Raw genomic sequence first — 16,019 nt, 5'->3', positions numbered from 1 at the left:
GGAAAAATGAAACCATATTCCTTATATCATTTTTATAATTGCCAACAGGAGGCATATGTCATGCCTCTGCTTTTTTTGGTAAGTGTCATGGTTTGGCAAGGAGCAGCTTTTGCTTGGTAACAGGGGGAGGGGGTTGCATTGAAGACCTGCTAAAAAGTTCTGGGACTCTTCCCCCGCCTCTTGGGTTCAGACCCACCCCCGGCCCGGCTGGGCCAATCTGGCGCCTCAGCCATCACTGTTTAAGGACGGGAACTTGAAGTGCTTCGGATGAGGTGTAAGAGTGATACAATCGACCATATCGACCCCACAGTCAGAAAAGAGGGAAGGAAGGAGGCGCACCAGACCAGAGACCTTTCTGCAACCTGTGGCGAGAACGCAGCTGTGCCCCTGCAACCCCTGGAGGGCAATAGGAGGATTGAGAGCCACCACCAGCTCAGGGTGAGTGCGCCCGGACGGGCAGAGACTGTATGAGGAGGCGGCCATGGTACAGGCCGTGCTGGAGAGCCTGCGGGCCACAGAGCAGACCCACACGAGGCAGAGAGGAGCTGCAGCCTTTGGGATGAACGCACGACGGAGCAGCCCGTGTGTGTGAGGTACCCCACGGACATGCAGGGAGGACTGGTGTGGAGCCCACCTGCCCTGAGGAGATACAAACAGCAGAAACCATCAGGAATAGACTGACTGAAACCCCCATTCCCTGCCCCCCTGAGCCGTTCGGCGGGGAAGGAGAGAAAGACACCGGGATCAGAGCTCTGAGCCCGGGAAGAGGGGAGGTGGTCTTAAAGGGCTGGTTGTGCTCTTCATCGTTGTACCCCTCCGTGTTGTTTTGTGTTGGTTATGTTTTGGGATTTTATGGTTATGCTTTAGTTGGTGTTGCACTACATTATTTTCTGTTCTCTTCCCTAAGCCGAGTAGCCTGCTCTGTTTTGTCCTGGACCTTAAGTGGCAATTAAGCTCTCCCTGCCCTTTGGCAATTCTCAGGTCTATGGTACTTGAGGCTAATCGTGGTCTTTTGTTCCCTGATGGGCCTAAACCAGACAGCAAGGTAAGAGTTCTTGTAATCTTTTTGTTTTGCTATAGCTGCCAATTTTCTCCAATATATTCCCTTAGCTTTCCTGCAGCACAGTGCTTTAAGGTGACAGCAGCCTTTCCTCTAATGAGCAAAACTTAGCTAATATTACTTAGGATTACCAACTCCTGCTTCCCTTTTATGCCCTTTAAACTTTCTCCTTTATGAAATGTAAGGGTGAGGGTGTTTGGTTTGTTTTTTTTTTCCTTTTGACCAAATTAAACTGCTTGTTTAATTTCACTTATTCTGTAGTTACACAACAAAAGCACTGAATCCAAAATTTATCCTACCATTAAGGGAGTATCACATGTTACAAGTGAATGGAGTGTGTCTCATTATGACAATTACTACTATATTTTAGAGGGTTTTGATGTAAATATGTCTCACATGATTACCTTGATTGTGTCTGCTTGCTTCCTCTCCCTTGCCTGATAACTTTAAATTTTTTAGCTGGTGTCTACAAATGTGACAGATAGGAAGTAGTGCTGAGGTTATTTCAGCTACATAATTTCCAATAAATTATATATATGTGGGACGGCAGGTAAATGAGGAAAGTAGCTCTAGAGCTGCACTGAGGAAAGGACTGTAGTTAAGCTTATACTAATTAAACATCAAATCATGCACAACGATGTGAAAGATTTCTGCCTTCTTTGTTTCAACTACTGTCTTCTTTAGAGCAAGTTCCCAAAGGGATTTAAATCAAAGGCATCCAGCCAGGGTCAAACTACCACATCCTAACAGAATTTGTGCCAATCACTCACCCCTTGGTGCTGTGAATTAATGACAGGGTGCAAAGTGAGCCGTCCTTTCACTTGTAATTTAAAGAATTTTTTAATGCTTATCAAAAACTTCACATTTATTTATGGACACAATCTGTGAAGCTTTATTTACTGAATGATCTTGAATTGATATGGTCTACAAGGGACTTCTGTGCCTGAAAGGATTATACAAGTGCCTGAAAGGCTTATTGAAACACTTGTCATTTTCCAGTAGTGTGGCCAGGTATGTCAAGCTTCCCTTCCTGAAGCAAACTCAACCAGCTGGTATAAACCCTCTCCTGAAAACAAAACCAAGCTTACACTGACTTGAGTAGCAGCAGTTCAGTTCAAAATAGCTCATGCGTGAACTAATGCTGGAAAACTAATTGAGGCAGAACAGTAATGGGAATCTCAATCTGGAAATGAAGTGTTTTTAATTAAGAGTAACTGTTCAGAATTAGACAGAAAGAGGTTTTTTTCTCATTTAAAATTTGCTGCTTCCTTCTGTAGCAATCATCAGTCACTGATCTATAATTAGTATTCTCCATAGAAGAACAGACCAGGTCTCTTCTGATGGTCTGGCTTGTTGTTCCCGTGACTGATGAGGAGATACACTTTTCTGTTTGGCGTCTTTTCCTAGCACTCTTATGCTAGTCTAACAGCATGCAAATTTCACTTTAAGTACCCAGCTCTGTAATTTCATGTATAATAGGCTTTGGACACTTGCTCACACTCCAAATGTGTTCTTCCATACTGGTTTGGTTTGGCTTCTGTGCTCTTTCAGCTGTGATGTGATCCAACCACAAACTTCTTTCATGGGATGTTTTCAGTCAAATCAGTTTCCTAATCTGCCTGACAGTACAGTGGCATAAACTCTAATTTTTAACTAGTGGAGGTGGTAGGACTGTTCCTTTGGGTGGGTGTGGAAGGTCTTTGGTCACCTTAGACTGCAAAACCACAAACTACGAGTACCAGTAGTTGTACAGGAAGTTTAAAACATCTTTTCAGCACTGTGGATTCAACTTCATGCTCTCTTCAGCCTTCCATGAGGCTAAGTGCAGAAAATGAGTTGCTAATACACACTGAACAGCATGATCCTAGACCCAGACTGCTCAGAGCTGTAATTTGCTTCATCTTAACAGACTTGGGATTCAGTACATATAGTTACAGTGATGAGACACACCTCTTCCACTTTGTATCCTTGTCTTTTTAAAACAGAACAATGCAGGGGTCCTTAATGTGTCACTTTTCAAGGTATATTGAAGTTAGAATTACACTGAGGTTGCCAACAGAAACTGAAATTAATAACTAGAAAACAGTAAGAATGGTGACAGAATGAAAAACTACAGTCCCCAAAACTCATTAGGAAAAGCTTTCTGCCTGAGGAGACCCATACACCTTTGCAAAGGACTTTGGAGCTGCAGAACTCTTCGGGAGCTTCCTGCTTGAGTTGGGTTCTTCATCAAGTTTCTTACATTCCTTTATGCTTTAATCAAAAAGTTTTCAAGACTGTATGGATATTGCTACCTTTCTGCTTGTTGTAGTCTGTTCCTACACTTTGTAATGCTTTTGGAAAAACCTGCCCATGTATTCACTGGCAATGAGGAAAGTGGGTTTTTTCCCTTCCTTCACCCTTTGTCTGTACAGGCAGCAACAGTAACACCTTTTACTCATTAGCAAAAAAGCTTTTCCGGATCTTTACAAGAATCAGTGGCTGTTGGCGTCACTGTACATGATGAGTAATTAGACTTAGGAAATGAAGGATTAGATGTGGGCTCCAGCTGCAAAATAGGGAATTTTTTTTACATATTTTTTGACAATATACAGTACTTAAAACAGGTAATTTCTGCTAGTGGACAGGGAAACATAGTTACTTGGTAAAGATGAGCCCTATCTCTTTAACAGTAGTACACCCAAGCCAGCAATCCGCAGGTATTTTTTCAGGAGGTCTCAAATTGTCTTCTTTTTTTTCTTTCCCCAAAAACTATTGATACTGTCAATGTGTTGCTGCTTATGAGAATTGACTGAAATACTTTTCCTAAACAAAAATTCCATTTTTTAAAGTATGCATGTGTGCATGTAAAGTTCTGATAACATTGGGAAGTGAGAGAAGCAAGGGGAGTTTCATTAATAAAAGCCTTTCTGAGTGACTTTTTTTGTGTGTAAAATCTTTGCTGTAAAAAGAAAAGATCTACTAATTCATCTTCTGTGATTTCAGAAAGATACTATATTGGAAAAAAAAATCTTAGCAAGGAAGAGATTCAATAGCATGTGGAAACTACATACTAGCAGTGCAATTTGAGCAATGTTAGTTGTGCAGTTAAAAGAAAACAGCAAGGTCCAAACCTGTCTGCTTATAGATGGACTCTAAAAGGCCTGCTATCTTCTGTGGTGTTTCATAGAGACAAGTTGCCCTGTGAAAGCACAGGAGGGAGACAGATAGAATTTAAAAGATAGAGAGTGCCCCACCTCACCAACCAAAAGATGGATGAATGTTCATGTGAGATGTTGTGTTATATGGTGTAACAGATGTTTATAAAGAGCTTGCCTTATATGAATGATTTGCTCTTGCCATGATCCAAGAGTTACAATAATAAGAGTTACAACTGAATTTAGAAAGCCACACAATAAAAGTTGGGTAAAGAACCCACAAATGTGTAAATGTTTGTTACAATGTTTGTGTTTTTTAAAAGCTGTTTGTATGCACACACAAATACATTTTACTCATGCTGCTATTGAAACCTTTATTCTATAGCTACTTACTGGGTACAGTGTCCTTAAAATAAACTATTTTGTCCTTTAGTGTTCTGCAATCATTTTCTTTGCTTTTTTTCTTAGCAGATGAGCCAGAGTGAACAGTAGTAATCACTCCTCTAGAAGCCATGTGCCTGCCTTTGAGAAATATGGCAAAACAGAAAAACTTGGACCAAACTGGTTCAAGATGCACAATCACATTTTCAGCAACACTGTTTTTGCTAGTTTTTGGTAAAATAAATAGAAAGCTATAAACACTAAAAGGTGTCAGGAATAGAATTTAAAAATTATTCCTGTGAGCTTGACCAAAATAACTGTTTGGTGTCCCTTTAAAATAAGCAGAACTTAAGTAATGCCTCTGGTGATTACTAGGATGGAAAAGGTACTAGCTATTTCTGGTAGTGGTGATTACTGTTTGCCTGCTAGAACTGGCATGCTCCTCCACAGTGATGAATGTGTCTCCTATTTTGTTTGTTTTGGAAACTCACTCAGTTCCAGTACGGTGCCACAGTTTGCCTCTGGCTTCTCATGCTTGCACTCGGATGAGGTGCCTCTCTTTGAATCTGTGGCAAGAAGTATATAGACCTTAGCATAGTCAGAGAAGGTATTTTTGGCACCTAAGATGAAAAACAACATCCCATGGAAACCAGGACCATAATTCCACATCCCTCCAACCAACCCTAAAGCAGGAACTTTAAACAGAAAAGATTATGAAATTTTGGATGCCAAGTCCTAACAGCAGCAGTACATTGACTGAACTAGAGAGAATATCTAATTAGGATTAGTCTTTAAATTAGACTCCTCAGAGGAGTGCAAACTAAGAATGGTATCCTGATAAGCAGACTTGTGCTTTGCAACAAATCCAGTGGCAGAATCTGGTCCTAATGCTTCCGCTGCCCATCCGCTCTCCTCTCCAGGAGTTAAATACAATACTTTACTCACAGGCTGTTTCGCTTAAATATCTGCATACCTAATGGACTTATCCCTAACACCACAGTAAGGTAGGGAAACAGCATTAACCTCATTTTGCAGATAAACAGTGGAAGCCCTGATGGCTCTCTACTGCCTTACATCCTATGGAGCAATTGCACGTAGCCAGTGAATGTAAAAATGCTGTTATGCCAGACTGCTGTATTCACACCAAGACTGACAGAACTTTGGCATGTCATCTGTTCCTTATTTGCATAGCCACATATCACTATGAAGAGAAATGAAATGCAGAATATGGATAAGCTGTCAATTTCTGAGCTGCTGATTGCTCTCCTTAGCCTTTTAAGATGTGGAGACCAAAACATACCACTCAAGTATGCTGAACTATTTAAGTGGGTAATCTTACTGCTGAATTGTAATGCCTCCAATGTCAGTTTCTCTCTCACCACAACACGATAGTGCAGAGGCCTAAGCACACGCCTCTGGCCAACATCCCAAGGGATTCTGAAATACTTTTTACAATAAGATGGGAAACACCAGTGCTCTGTGAATGTTTTGCCTGGGTAGATTGGCAAAAGATTTGTTTTGAATAAATATGAAAAAAAAATATTGTACATGGAATGGAAAGTAATCACATGGCAATTAGCATATCAGGAAGTATTTTTGCACAAGAGAACAGTACTTATCTTTAATGCCTCAAAAACCGTAGCTGAACCATTTTTGTTATTCAAACTGATGCTAAGCGGATTGCTGTTGAAGAAAGGTGAAGCTCCACGCTCGCCTGTCCTGCACTTTGGTCCGTGACACGCTAACTTCTGCACACTACACGCGGGGACTTTCGAAACTTCTGGGCGCGCACCCAGCATGGGTGGCAACACCAGGAAACGGGATACGGCCACTTCTCCCTTACGTAAGCGAACGGAGCACCCAGCAGGGCACCGCCTGGCTCCGCCAAGGCAGCCTCCGAAGGCTCCTGCTGTTGTGTCCATGCCGCGAGCAGCGCGCGAGGGTCCTCAGGCCGGGCTGGTTTCCCTCTCCCCCTCAGCTCGGGCTCCCGTCACGTCGCTAGCGGCAGCACTCAGGCCGCGCAGCGGCCTCTTTCAGATCGGCCTTCTCCTACCCACAGCGCGGCAGCGCTTCCTGACCCGCCTCGGATCATGCTCGGCGGGCGGCCCGGGCAGCCCTGCCGCCCTTCGCCCACCCTTCCGCCGCCGAGAGGGCCGCGATCAGCCGCGCTCCGGGCCAACGCGCTGCGCTCTGCCCTGCCCTGCCAGCGGGCCCGAGCGCGCCGCGGCCCTCCCCGCCCCGCCTCAGCGAGCCAGCGCGCGCGCTGCTGGCCGCCAACGGCCTCCCGCGCGCCGACACCGCGGGCGGGTGCGCGCTGACGTCACGGACGGCTCCGAGGGGGCGGGGCGGAGCCGCTTCCCTGAGGCGTGATGTAACCTCTGCCCTCAGCGGCGTCTCGGTCCGCGGCGGAGGGCAGCGGAGCGGGGCGGCCGGGGGGACCGCAGCGGCAGGCAGCGCCACGCTCGCCGGCGGCGGCGGTGAGTGCTCCGGTGGTCGAGCGGGGACGCGTCCCCGGCGGGGGAGGGGAGGGTGTGGGGGAGGGGCGGGCCGGCGGGGCAGGCTCGGAGCCGATCGTGGCTGCCGGTGGAAACATGGTGCCACACGTGAGGCTTATGTAAAATGAGCGGCGTCCGGCGCCGCCAATGGCAGACGCGCGCGCCCCGCCCCCGCCCGCGGCCCCCGCGCTCGTCACGCTCCCGCAGCCAATGGCCGTGCGGGCGGGGCGGGTTCTTGGGGCTCAGTCACGTTTCTGCCTGTATGAAGTCGGTGCCGGGCTGTGGCGGACCGGGTGGCTGTGCTGTGCGTGGTGAGTCGGGCTGCGCCGGCCGCTCTCCCCGTGGCCGGCCGCAGCCGAGGGGCTCTTGGGAACCCTGGCGGCGGCGGGACGGGGTGGCGGGGGATAGCGGCGGGGGGCAGAGGGGCTCTCCGCCTGCTGGGCCGAGGTTACGTAACCTCTGCGCGCCGGGACTCTCCCGTTGCCGAGGAGACGAGACGGGGCAGCCGTGGGGCAGGGGGCGCCGAGGGGGTCCGACCGACTCCTCTTCCCAGGCCTGGCGGAGAGGGGGCGGCTGGGGCTTCCTGCAAACCGCGGAGGGGGCGGCTGTGACACGCCTTTCTCCCGTCTCAGACCGCAGCGGGGGAAGGGGGCGGCGGCGGCTTTAACTCCCTCCTCGGACCGGCTGCGGTGTGGGAGGGCTCCGGGGGTGAGTGTGGTACCTCCCGCCCATCGCGGACGGGAGGCGGTGTCCAGAGGTGAGGGGCGCAGGCCACCCCCGCCCAACTCAGGACCGGGCTCTGAGGGGTAGCCGCGCCACGTCCCCGTCTCGTTTGGGGTCGTGGCGGGGTGCCGAGGGACGGCGGTGACCTCAGAGCGGTATCCCCCGCCCGCGTCCGGCGGTGATGCGGTGCGGCGGTCGGGCCGGTGCGGAGGAGCGCGGCGGGGCGGCTGTGAGTTCCCCGCCCGGTGGCGGCGGGGCAGTCCCTCGGCGCTGCCGCGGGGCTTCGCTCTGGCGTCCCTGGCGGCCGCGTCTGTGCGAAAGATCAGCGCCGGGCTTTGAAGGCGCGGACAGCACCTTTGGGGAATACACGTGTCCCGGTCCGGTGAGCGTGGACTGCGGTCCCTCACTCCACCTTCCTCCCCGTGAGGGGACAGCGCTGTACGCAGCTGGCCGAGCGGCTTTTTTCACGTGAGGAGTTGTGTGGCAGCAAGTTAACAGCCCACTGCTGAGATATGTGATCTACAGGTAGCATAGGCAACAGGTGCTCTGGATTTCTTTGCATTGCCTGTAATTGCAGGGACGCTCTGTTCTCTGAGACTGTGTGGTTGGACTGCTGTTGACATTAGTTGCATGCTATTACATGTATGATTACAAAACACTTTATATAAGAACAGTTTCATGCAAATAGATGAGCAGTATGGTAACAGTCAAGCTGACACTTTACAACTGGCTTTTTGTAATAGGTTAGGATAGGGCACATTATTTCTGTATGTACCAGAGGAGCTTGAAAAGTCCCCAGAGAAGTCAGTACCAGTTCTCTGGTACTTGGAAACTGAAGCACTTTGAAATTGTGTTCCAGTGAAATGATAACTTGGCTGAGAGTGTATGTGAAGGATTTTCAAGAAATACGTTGGTTTATGTTTTCAGGCTGTGAGATGTCTTTTCCAAATGTAAGGCTCAAAGGTCTACTGTCTTGTATGTCTGAAATTGAATGGCTACCAATGAGGGAATTACAAGAGAATTAAAGAGAAAAAGGTGGAAATTCTGTAATGATTCTAGCAGTAGGATTGTCTGGTCTACTCAAAAGTAGAGTGAAAAACTGACTTAGTGTAGTGAGAAACTGTTTTGAGTTGCGAGTATCATTTTAACCACAGAATTTGCTTATAGATGGCAGTTAATGTTAGTTACCATTTGTGAAAACTGCAGCTTTTTTTTGGACCTGACTTATGATAAAGGTAAAATCTGAATTATTTGTCACTATAATCATTGTGATTATGTACTTGAGTGCAAACTATTAGTTTTAATAATGCAGTTTTTAAGTATATCAATCTGGCAGTTAAAGCCTTGATGGTGTGGCCACATTCCGTAAACGGTTCATAAACTCAGATGAAAGTCAAACTTATCTGCCTGCTAGAGTGCCTCAGTGCCTGTATGTGTTCTTGATCTTCTCAGCCTTGGGCACAGTGCTGCTTATGCACCTTACACAGTGGCTCTCGAGTACAAGAGTTGGGAGTAGGGCCTAGAATTTGATTCATGTTAGGGAGAGTGTCCACATTGCTGCTCTGTAACATTAGGTTTCTTTTTATTTCTTGTGCTTGTGCATGTTTGCATGCTCTTGTGATCTTGTTTTTTGCCTTTTCTTACTGAAATTTGTGTTATTTCTGCAAAGTGAGGGGAATTTCACTGAAGAACTGAATTGTGTCCTTATTTCATCCAAGGGTTGCTGTTAGCCTTGGGGTTATGGCACTGTCTTGAGGGATGTAGTCCTTGTTCTGAACTGTGAAGGCTGCATACTTCACTAGTAGGACATAGTGGAAGAAAGAGGGCCTTTGGCCTAGAGTAGAAGAAAAAAGTAACATCTTTCACTTTTTGTGGGGGTTTTTTGTCCATTTCGGGTGTTTATTTCAAGGTAGAGAGAAGAATACTTTAGATGGGTAGTTGGCATAAGTGTCCAACGCCATGCAGTGAAAAAACATGGCCTGTGTTGTGAAGAAGTGTAGTTCAGCTCAATCTAATCCGGAAGGTGAAGGCATGGAAAGCAGGATTTTTGCTTTTGTGTGCTCTCTTAGGATTCAGCAGGTTTTTGGATTCAATTTGTGATCCAAAGACTACATGATTTTGCTGGGCTTCTTGTTTATTTGTCAGTTGGTAGGACTTGTTGTAGACTTCCTAGATTTCTTTGAACACACAAATGCTACCTGTGAAAATCTAAGTAATCTTCATCTTTACAGCTTACAGTTCCTACTGGATTTTCCACAGAGAGGCATTAGAAGGTCAGCATATTGTGGCAGCTCTCGGTGTAACATAACTCAGTTTATCAAGTAAACTTACTTGAGCCTGTCAGTACATGGACAGTACATTTTTTATAGTAATAAATTTCCCATGTGAGGAATCCACAATTTTTTGAGTGACCTGAGATTTTGAGGGAGTTTAGCCATGATATGAGAACAGAGTGAAATGAGGGAGGTGATTGGAAGTTAAGTTCTGGATTTTTCTTCTACCTCAGATTTTATAATGACCAGGAAGTGTTTGGTTTAGATAGAGACTGATAAACCGATTTTCATTTTACTGGATTCTTGCCACACCCTCATTTCTTTAACATCTTTACAGTATTAAAAACGTGTTACTGCAGAGGAGCTTTTTTTTAAGCCCTTAAAGTATAAGCACACGGGCAATATATTTGATTTTGTTATAAAAGCAAGTAGATTATCACTAGCCAGTAGATCAGGTAAATTATCACTAGTCTAGATCAACTGTAGTGTTTGATACAGGGTTGCTATGGTTGGCCTATCTTAAAATGGGACGTCATGTTCTTAGTAATGTGTTGTGTAATACTTGGCATGAATGTCCTGTAGACACTATATTACAGTCATAATGTTGTCCCATCATAATTACTAGATAATCAGGTGTTTCTGAAAAGGAATCTTTGTGACCAGGTTTGGTTGCATGGCCTAGAATTCCTCTATGAGAATGGTGGATTACAGAGATTTTTTTTTAACTGGATTCTCCAGCCGTACTTACACTTTCCAGATCCAGTTACACTCCCATTGTGCAAGTTTTAAACTGCTTGGATATTTGTTGTGTTAACTTAGCTTGTCAAGCACTGAACAGAAAAAGAGTCAATTAATATCTACATTACCCATTGTTGATATAGTTTTAGTACTTTGAAAGGCTTTGACTTTCGCGTACAGATGAGGTTGGATGCAGAAAGTGGTGGTATTGAAAATAATGCCGTTGACGTTTTGTGTACCGTGTAAAAGGTGTCTGTCTTCACTCTTGCTTTAACTGCTGCTCCAGCCTTAACTACTACTGTAGTTGGAGTCAGGATTAGTGTTGCATGTGTTGTTGGTAGTAAGGCAAACTTTTTTCTTGCTAGTTTTTGGTTAGTGAAGAGCAACTCCACCTTCTGACACATGGAGGGTTTTTTGGGGGATTGTTTCTCTTTTAGCTGCTGGTGAGATACTTCCTTCTGTGAAGTATGTTTCAAAGAATGCGAAAAGAAAAGGCAGCAGTCAAAACCACATTTCACAGGTTAATGATTTTGCAATCTGTTGCAGGGATTTCTTGTGACCCTAGGCTACTTCTGTGAAATACACTATGACAGAGAAGACCAAAATGGAGAGGGGTCAGATGGTTTGGGTATGTCTGCAAATGCTGTGGAGAGATTGTAGCTACTCTTTAGAGCACGTTCTCTTCACACTGACAGTGAGCCAGCAACCGTATGTAGTAGGAAAGCAACTGAACACATGGGGATCCACATGCATGAGCCTACCAATGGTGATCTGGTACTCTAGTAAGTAGCTTAGTAGATCACCGGGTGTGCTTGTGCAGCCTGCTTGTACTCTGCCTACCAGCAGGGCTGGAACATAGACGGATCAGGCTTCTGTGCTTCTGTTTTGTATGAAGTTATCCTTTAAGTAAACATAGGGTCTTTATGAAACTGCTTCTGCAGGGGAGTTGGACTAGATGATCTCTAAAGGTCCCTTCCAACCCTACCATTCTATGATTCTATGTCTAAATGCCTGCAATGAACTTCTACCAATCCCATACAGCGTCCTCTTACTTGATCGTCTCTGCCTCTTGAAGAGCTCCTGAGAGACAGCAGTAGTGTACTAAGTTTCATGCAAATTGCACATGCAATGGTTCTGCAGAGCACCATTTCCCTGCTTATCTACATACGCAAGTGAGGTTATGAGATTTTGTGTGTGTGTGTGAAAGCTATTGTAAGGTCAAGAAAAGTTTTTCTACAGATTTTTTTCAGCTGCTGCTGAAGTAGTATGTAATAGTCCTAGAGGAGTCTTCTGATTTTTCTGACTTTTTTTTAGACAATTTTGCTTGTAGGACATCATAAGAAGTTAAGCTAAATTTACCTTCCTTGAGATATATCATAATGGAGTATGATTTTCCTTTTTCCTTCATTTTTCTCCCAACGGAATAAAGACTCAATATGCTCTTTACATGACAAGTGGACTAAAATACACAGAGTATGTTTTTGAGGGCTAGAATATATAGCTACTCTGCAAAATATGGGAGCAGGCTGCAGAAATTAAGTAGAAGCGATAAAAAAGTTCATCCTAAAAAGTTGTGGTACTGGGGGAAGTATGTAGAAAAGTCTGAGAGACTTGAGTGTTTTGATTCCAGCTGACTTTGAGTGTACCGTGGTAATTCTTGATGCCTGATTTTTCTTAGAATAGTTAGAAATTTCCTTGTATAGATGGCTTTTAAAAGTAGAACTGGCTTTTAAAAAGTAGAACCAAGGCTGTACTGCCTTTTGAACACCCTGTCCTAAAACAGAGGCACTTCACTGTTGAGTAACACCTCTAATTTTTCATAATTGAAGCTTAGGGAGACAAGATGAAGTGGTAAGAATATTCAGTACATTTCTTTTTTTGTTGGTTTTGCATCTTATCCTCCTTATTCCTTGTAGCTTGTGTATCTTACTGTGGGTTCTGTACTTGATCTTATTGCATGTACTTTTCTGTTTCTTCTACTTAGTTTCTTTAATTGTACAAAGGTCTTTGGTATATAAAGCACTTTTTTCATTTCAATTGCCTCTCTACCACAGATTCCTCTGTGACTCTCAGTACTGATACAACCAGCTCATAGGACAAGTACATTGTGTTTGTTAGGTTGCCACACTTTGTAAAGTGTATTACTGTTGCAGTGGGGGCCTTATTAGTAATACACTAGTTGTTTGGCACCCAGTCTTCAGGAACAGGACTTTGATTCTGACTGAAATCTTTAACTGGGTGTGAACTGCAGCAATGTCTAAAGACCAACATTAGCATGGAATTTTTGTAAATGTAATACCTCACAGGGAAATTCTGCCCTATTTTTTTAAAGGGAGGTAAACAGTAGGTGTGCAAATATACTGTTTAATGGATATATTTACAAATATTAAAATATTGAAATATGGCATTATAGATATTTTAGATCTAGTTTCAGCTTTAATAAAGGTAAAATATATGCCTGCATGGTGGGATGTGATAATTTTCCCCTTGTTTCTGTGATGACACTTCCTCAAATGTATAGTTTTTTTATTTTGTTTAAAAAGTGTAAGAGTTTGCACATGTAAATATTAGTTCTGACTACTGATCTTCTTAATAATTTATACAGTTCCACTTGGGAATAGAATAGCATTTTCTGTTTACAGACAAAATCATCTTTTTAAATTCATACTTAGCATGAAACATTTTAGTTTGCCTTTAAGAAGTTGCCTATTGCAAGACTAAAAGGAACTATATCTAGAAATTAACATGAGGCTAAAGATGAATGTGTTTAGTTTCTTAAGATTTCTTGGCACAAACTGCAGGGGTATATGTCTGGCTTTTTCTTTATGGCAAATACCCAACCTGTTGGCAATTCAACTTAGCTCTGGGCCACGGCTTATTATTCAAGGTAAAGAAATCACCAGTTTCTGTTGGCTCTTGGGATTGATCAGATCTGCTGTGGAGAATTAAGCACAAGTGGTTGGTTTAACCAACCACACAATTACCTGAGAGGGTAAAATAAGTTTTGCTTCTGGTCTTGGGGGAAAGAGAGCAATTCCTGCTATTTGTTAGAGGAGTGGGTCTGACTGCTTTTTTGCAACAGGGGAGATGGGCAATTACTTTAGTACTTGGCTTCTTGTGCTTACGGAAACACAAAATGATGAATCAGTAGCTGGCACAGGTTGGTCAGCACAGCATAGGTGAGATTGACTCTCCACGAGGTGAACTTGGTAAGTTCAGCAATGTGCTAGTACTGTGCTATTCATAGTAAAACTGGGTGGACTTTGTCCTCTTAGCTCAGGCTAACATTTTGCTATTACGGGGAGAGTAAGTAGCTTTAAAAACAACAAAACCAATCTAAAACTGAAAGGAAATTAAATAATAGTAGTGCCGTGGGTGCTTCAGGAATAGGAGTGAGTGGTAACATAAGCTTAGGTCCATTTAGGAACCGTTTGAGGACTGAGGTATTTATTTTATTCCTGTTTGGGTCTCAGGAACATAGCTAAGCAATCTTCTTTCTGTGATTTTTGTTTGTTTTGAGGTTTTGGGTTTTTTGGTTGTTTTCTCTTTAACAGGTAAAAGAAACATGAGTGTTGGTAAGCTAGAAAAAGCTTTTGCTTTAGGAATGTATAGTCGTATGTTAGAATATGTAACTAATCTTGGTCATGACGTCAGTACTTAGTTGAGTTATGTCAGAAGAGCTTCTCATCCACAAAGGCTAATTTGGAGTTTGTATTTCAATGGTGAAATGTTTTAAGATTGTAATCTGTGTAAGAAGAAACATAACTTGAATTTAAACATATGATCTCAGGTTTTGTACTAGGTAGTCATTCTTCAGCTTGGATGCTCTCAAATGAGTGAACACTTGATTATGAAATATGCTGTATTGATATCTGTATCTAAACAGTGTTCTAATACTAAGTGAAGATCATGGAGATGAAATTTTGGGCCATTTCTTTTATAAAAGGAACAGAATTCCGTGAGATAGTTATTCTGAGGGTTGCTCAAGGAACCAATTTAGGAATAATGCTCTGATATAGTAATTATTTTTAATCAGCAAAATTTCTTGCATTTTTCTCTCTATTTGTAGTATTATAACTTCATTTGTGGAATACATATGTTGCATGCTTGAACTTGTATTGCATTAAGTGGATTTGATACATGTTTCATATTTTTTTTTACCTTGCATGTAAAACTCGGTGTTTTGTGTTTTCTTTAACAGGAATACGTTGATGACTTTCAGACTTGGAAAGATCATGATTAGTACATTTCCTTAAGGTGAGTGTCTTATGACGTTCCCAAGAAAGTGACTTTCGGTACCAGTTCTTTCTTAGTGAATCTCAACTGATATTTTGATATTTTTGTTGTTGCTGCTTTGTAAGCTTCCTTTGAGTTGTGTTGTCAGAATGCTGAAAAATAAGAATACTTATGGTATTACATTTGTGAAAACCTATTGTACACATAATGAAGTACATGGAAATGATGTGGCTTCTCTAAATCTTAAGGAAACTGAATTTTAGTGTAGTGTCCACTATCAAGTGGTACATCTGCATTGTTTACTCTGCAGAAGTTTGTTAATGTCTTCCAGTCTTTTCATTGCTCTTGCAGCTGTGTTAAGAAATTTTAATGATAAGAAAAATTTTGCAGTCCAGGAAACAAAGTAGCTGTTGTTACATAATCAGGATGATAGCTCAGGAAAACATTAGGCTTCTAAGCTTTGATTTAGAACGCAGGTTGTAGCTTCCAATATTTTTTGGTCTGTTGCGTTTTACTTTCTAACAGGCTGATACTATTCTAACCTGTTTGAGAAGCTGAACACATGGCATCAGAGAATACTGACTTACACATGTTTATTTGATGTGTGAGAAGCTGATGACCAAAAAAAAAGCCCATTGCAGCTTGTGTGGGATGTGTGGTGGAAGGACAGTCAGAATTACAGAAATACTTTGAAAATGAAGAGAAGTTGATAGTTGTTGGAACAAAAAAAGGGAAACAGCTGAGAGTTTAAGGAGAATGGAGGAGGTGTGTTATCTATGATGCAAAGATTTTGAGGATTAATACCACAGTGTCTGATTCGTCTAAATGATTGAAAAATATACTGTTTTTTCTGTGCCTACAAAAAGTGATCTGAAGAGGTTCTTTAAAACTGACAATGTTCCCTTTTCAATGCTGCAGGTGTGACTTCAATTCTCTACAGAAAGTGAACTTGGTTGGGATCTTGTAATACAGGTGT

The 16,019-nt window shown here is 43.3% G+C and overlaps 1 protein-coding gene across 6 annotated transcripts in view; it reads left to right on the top strand.

The window, feature by feature from the left end:
* The first annotated feature begins 6,940 nt into the window (after positions 1-6,940).
* The window catches only part of PER2 (period circadian regulator 2), a 43,280-nt gene continuing 34,201 nt past the window's right edge, over positions 6,941-16,019 (top strand). For 4 of the 6 annotated variants that reach the window (XM_062005417.1, XM_062005413.1, XM_062005415.1 and 1 more), the window contains exons 1-3: positions 7,330-7,384; positions 15,009-15,064; positions 15,962-16,015. The gene's annotated coding sequence lies outside the window, so the exon portion shown is untranslated. Of the gene's footprint in view, positions 7,056-7,329; positions 7,385-15,008; positions 15,065-15,961; positions 16,016-16,019 lie in introns of those variants that run through there. The other 2 variants (XM_062005416.1, XM_062005419.1) reach the window with 2 other exon arrangements.

Source organism: Colius striatus, chromosome 12, assembly GCF_028858725.1.
Source record: "Colius striatus isolate bColStr4 chromosome 12, bColStr4.1.hap1, whole genome shotgun sequence".
Classification (NCBI taxonomy): Eukaryota; Metazoa; Chordata; class Aves; order Coliiformes; family Coliidae; genus Colius; species Colius striatus.
This window is presented reverse-complemented; position numbering and strand designations above follow the sequence as displayed.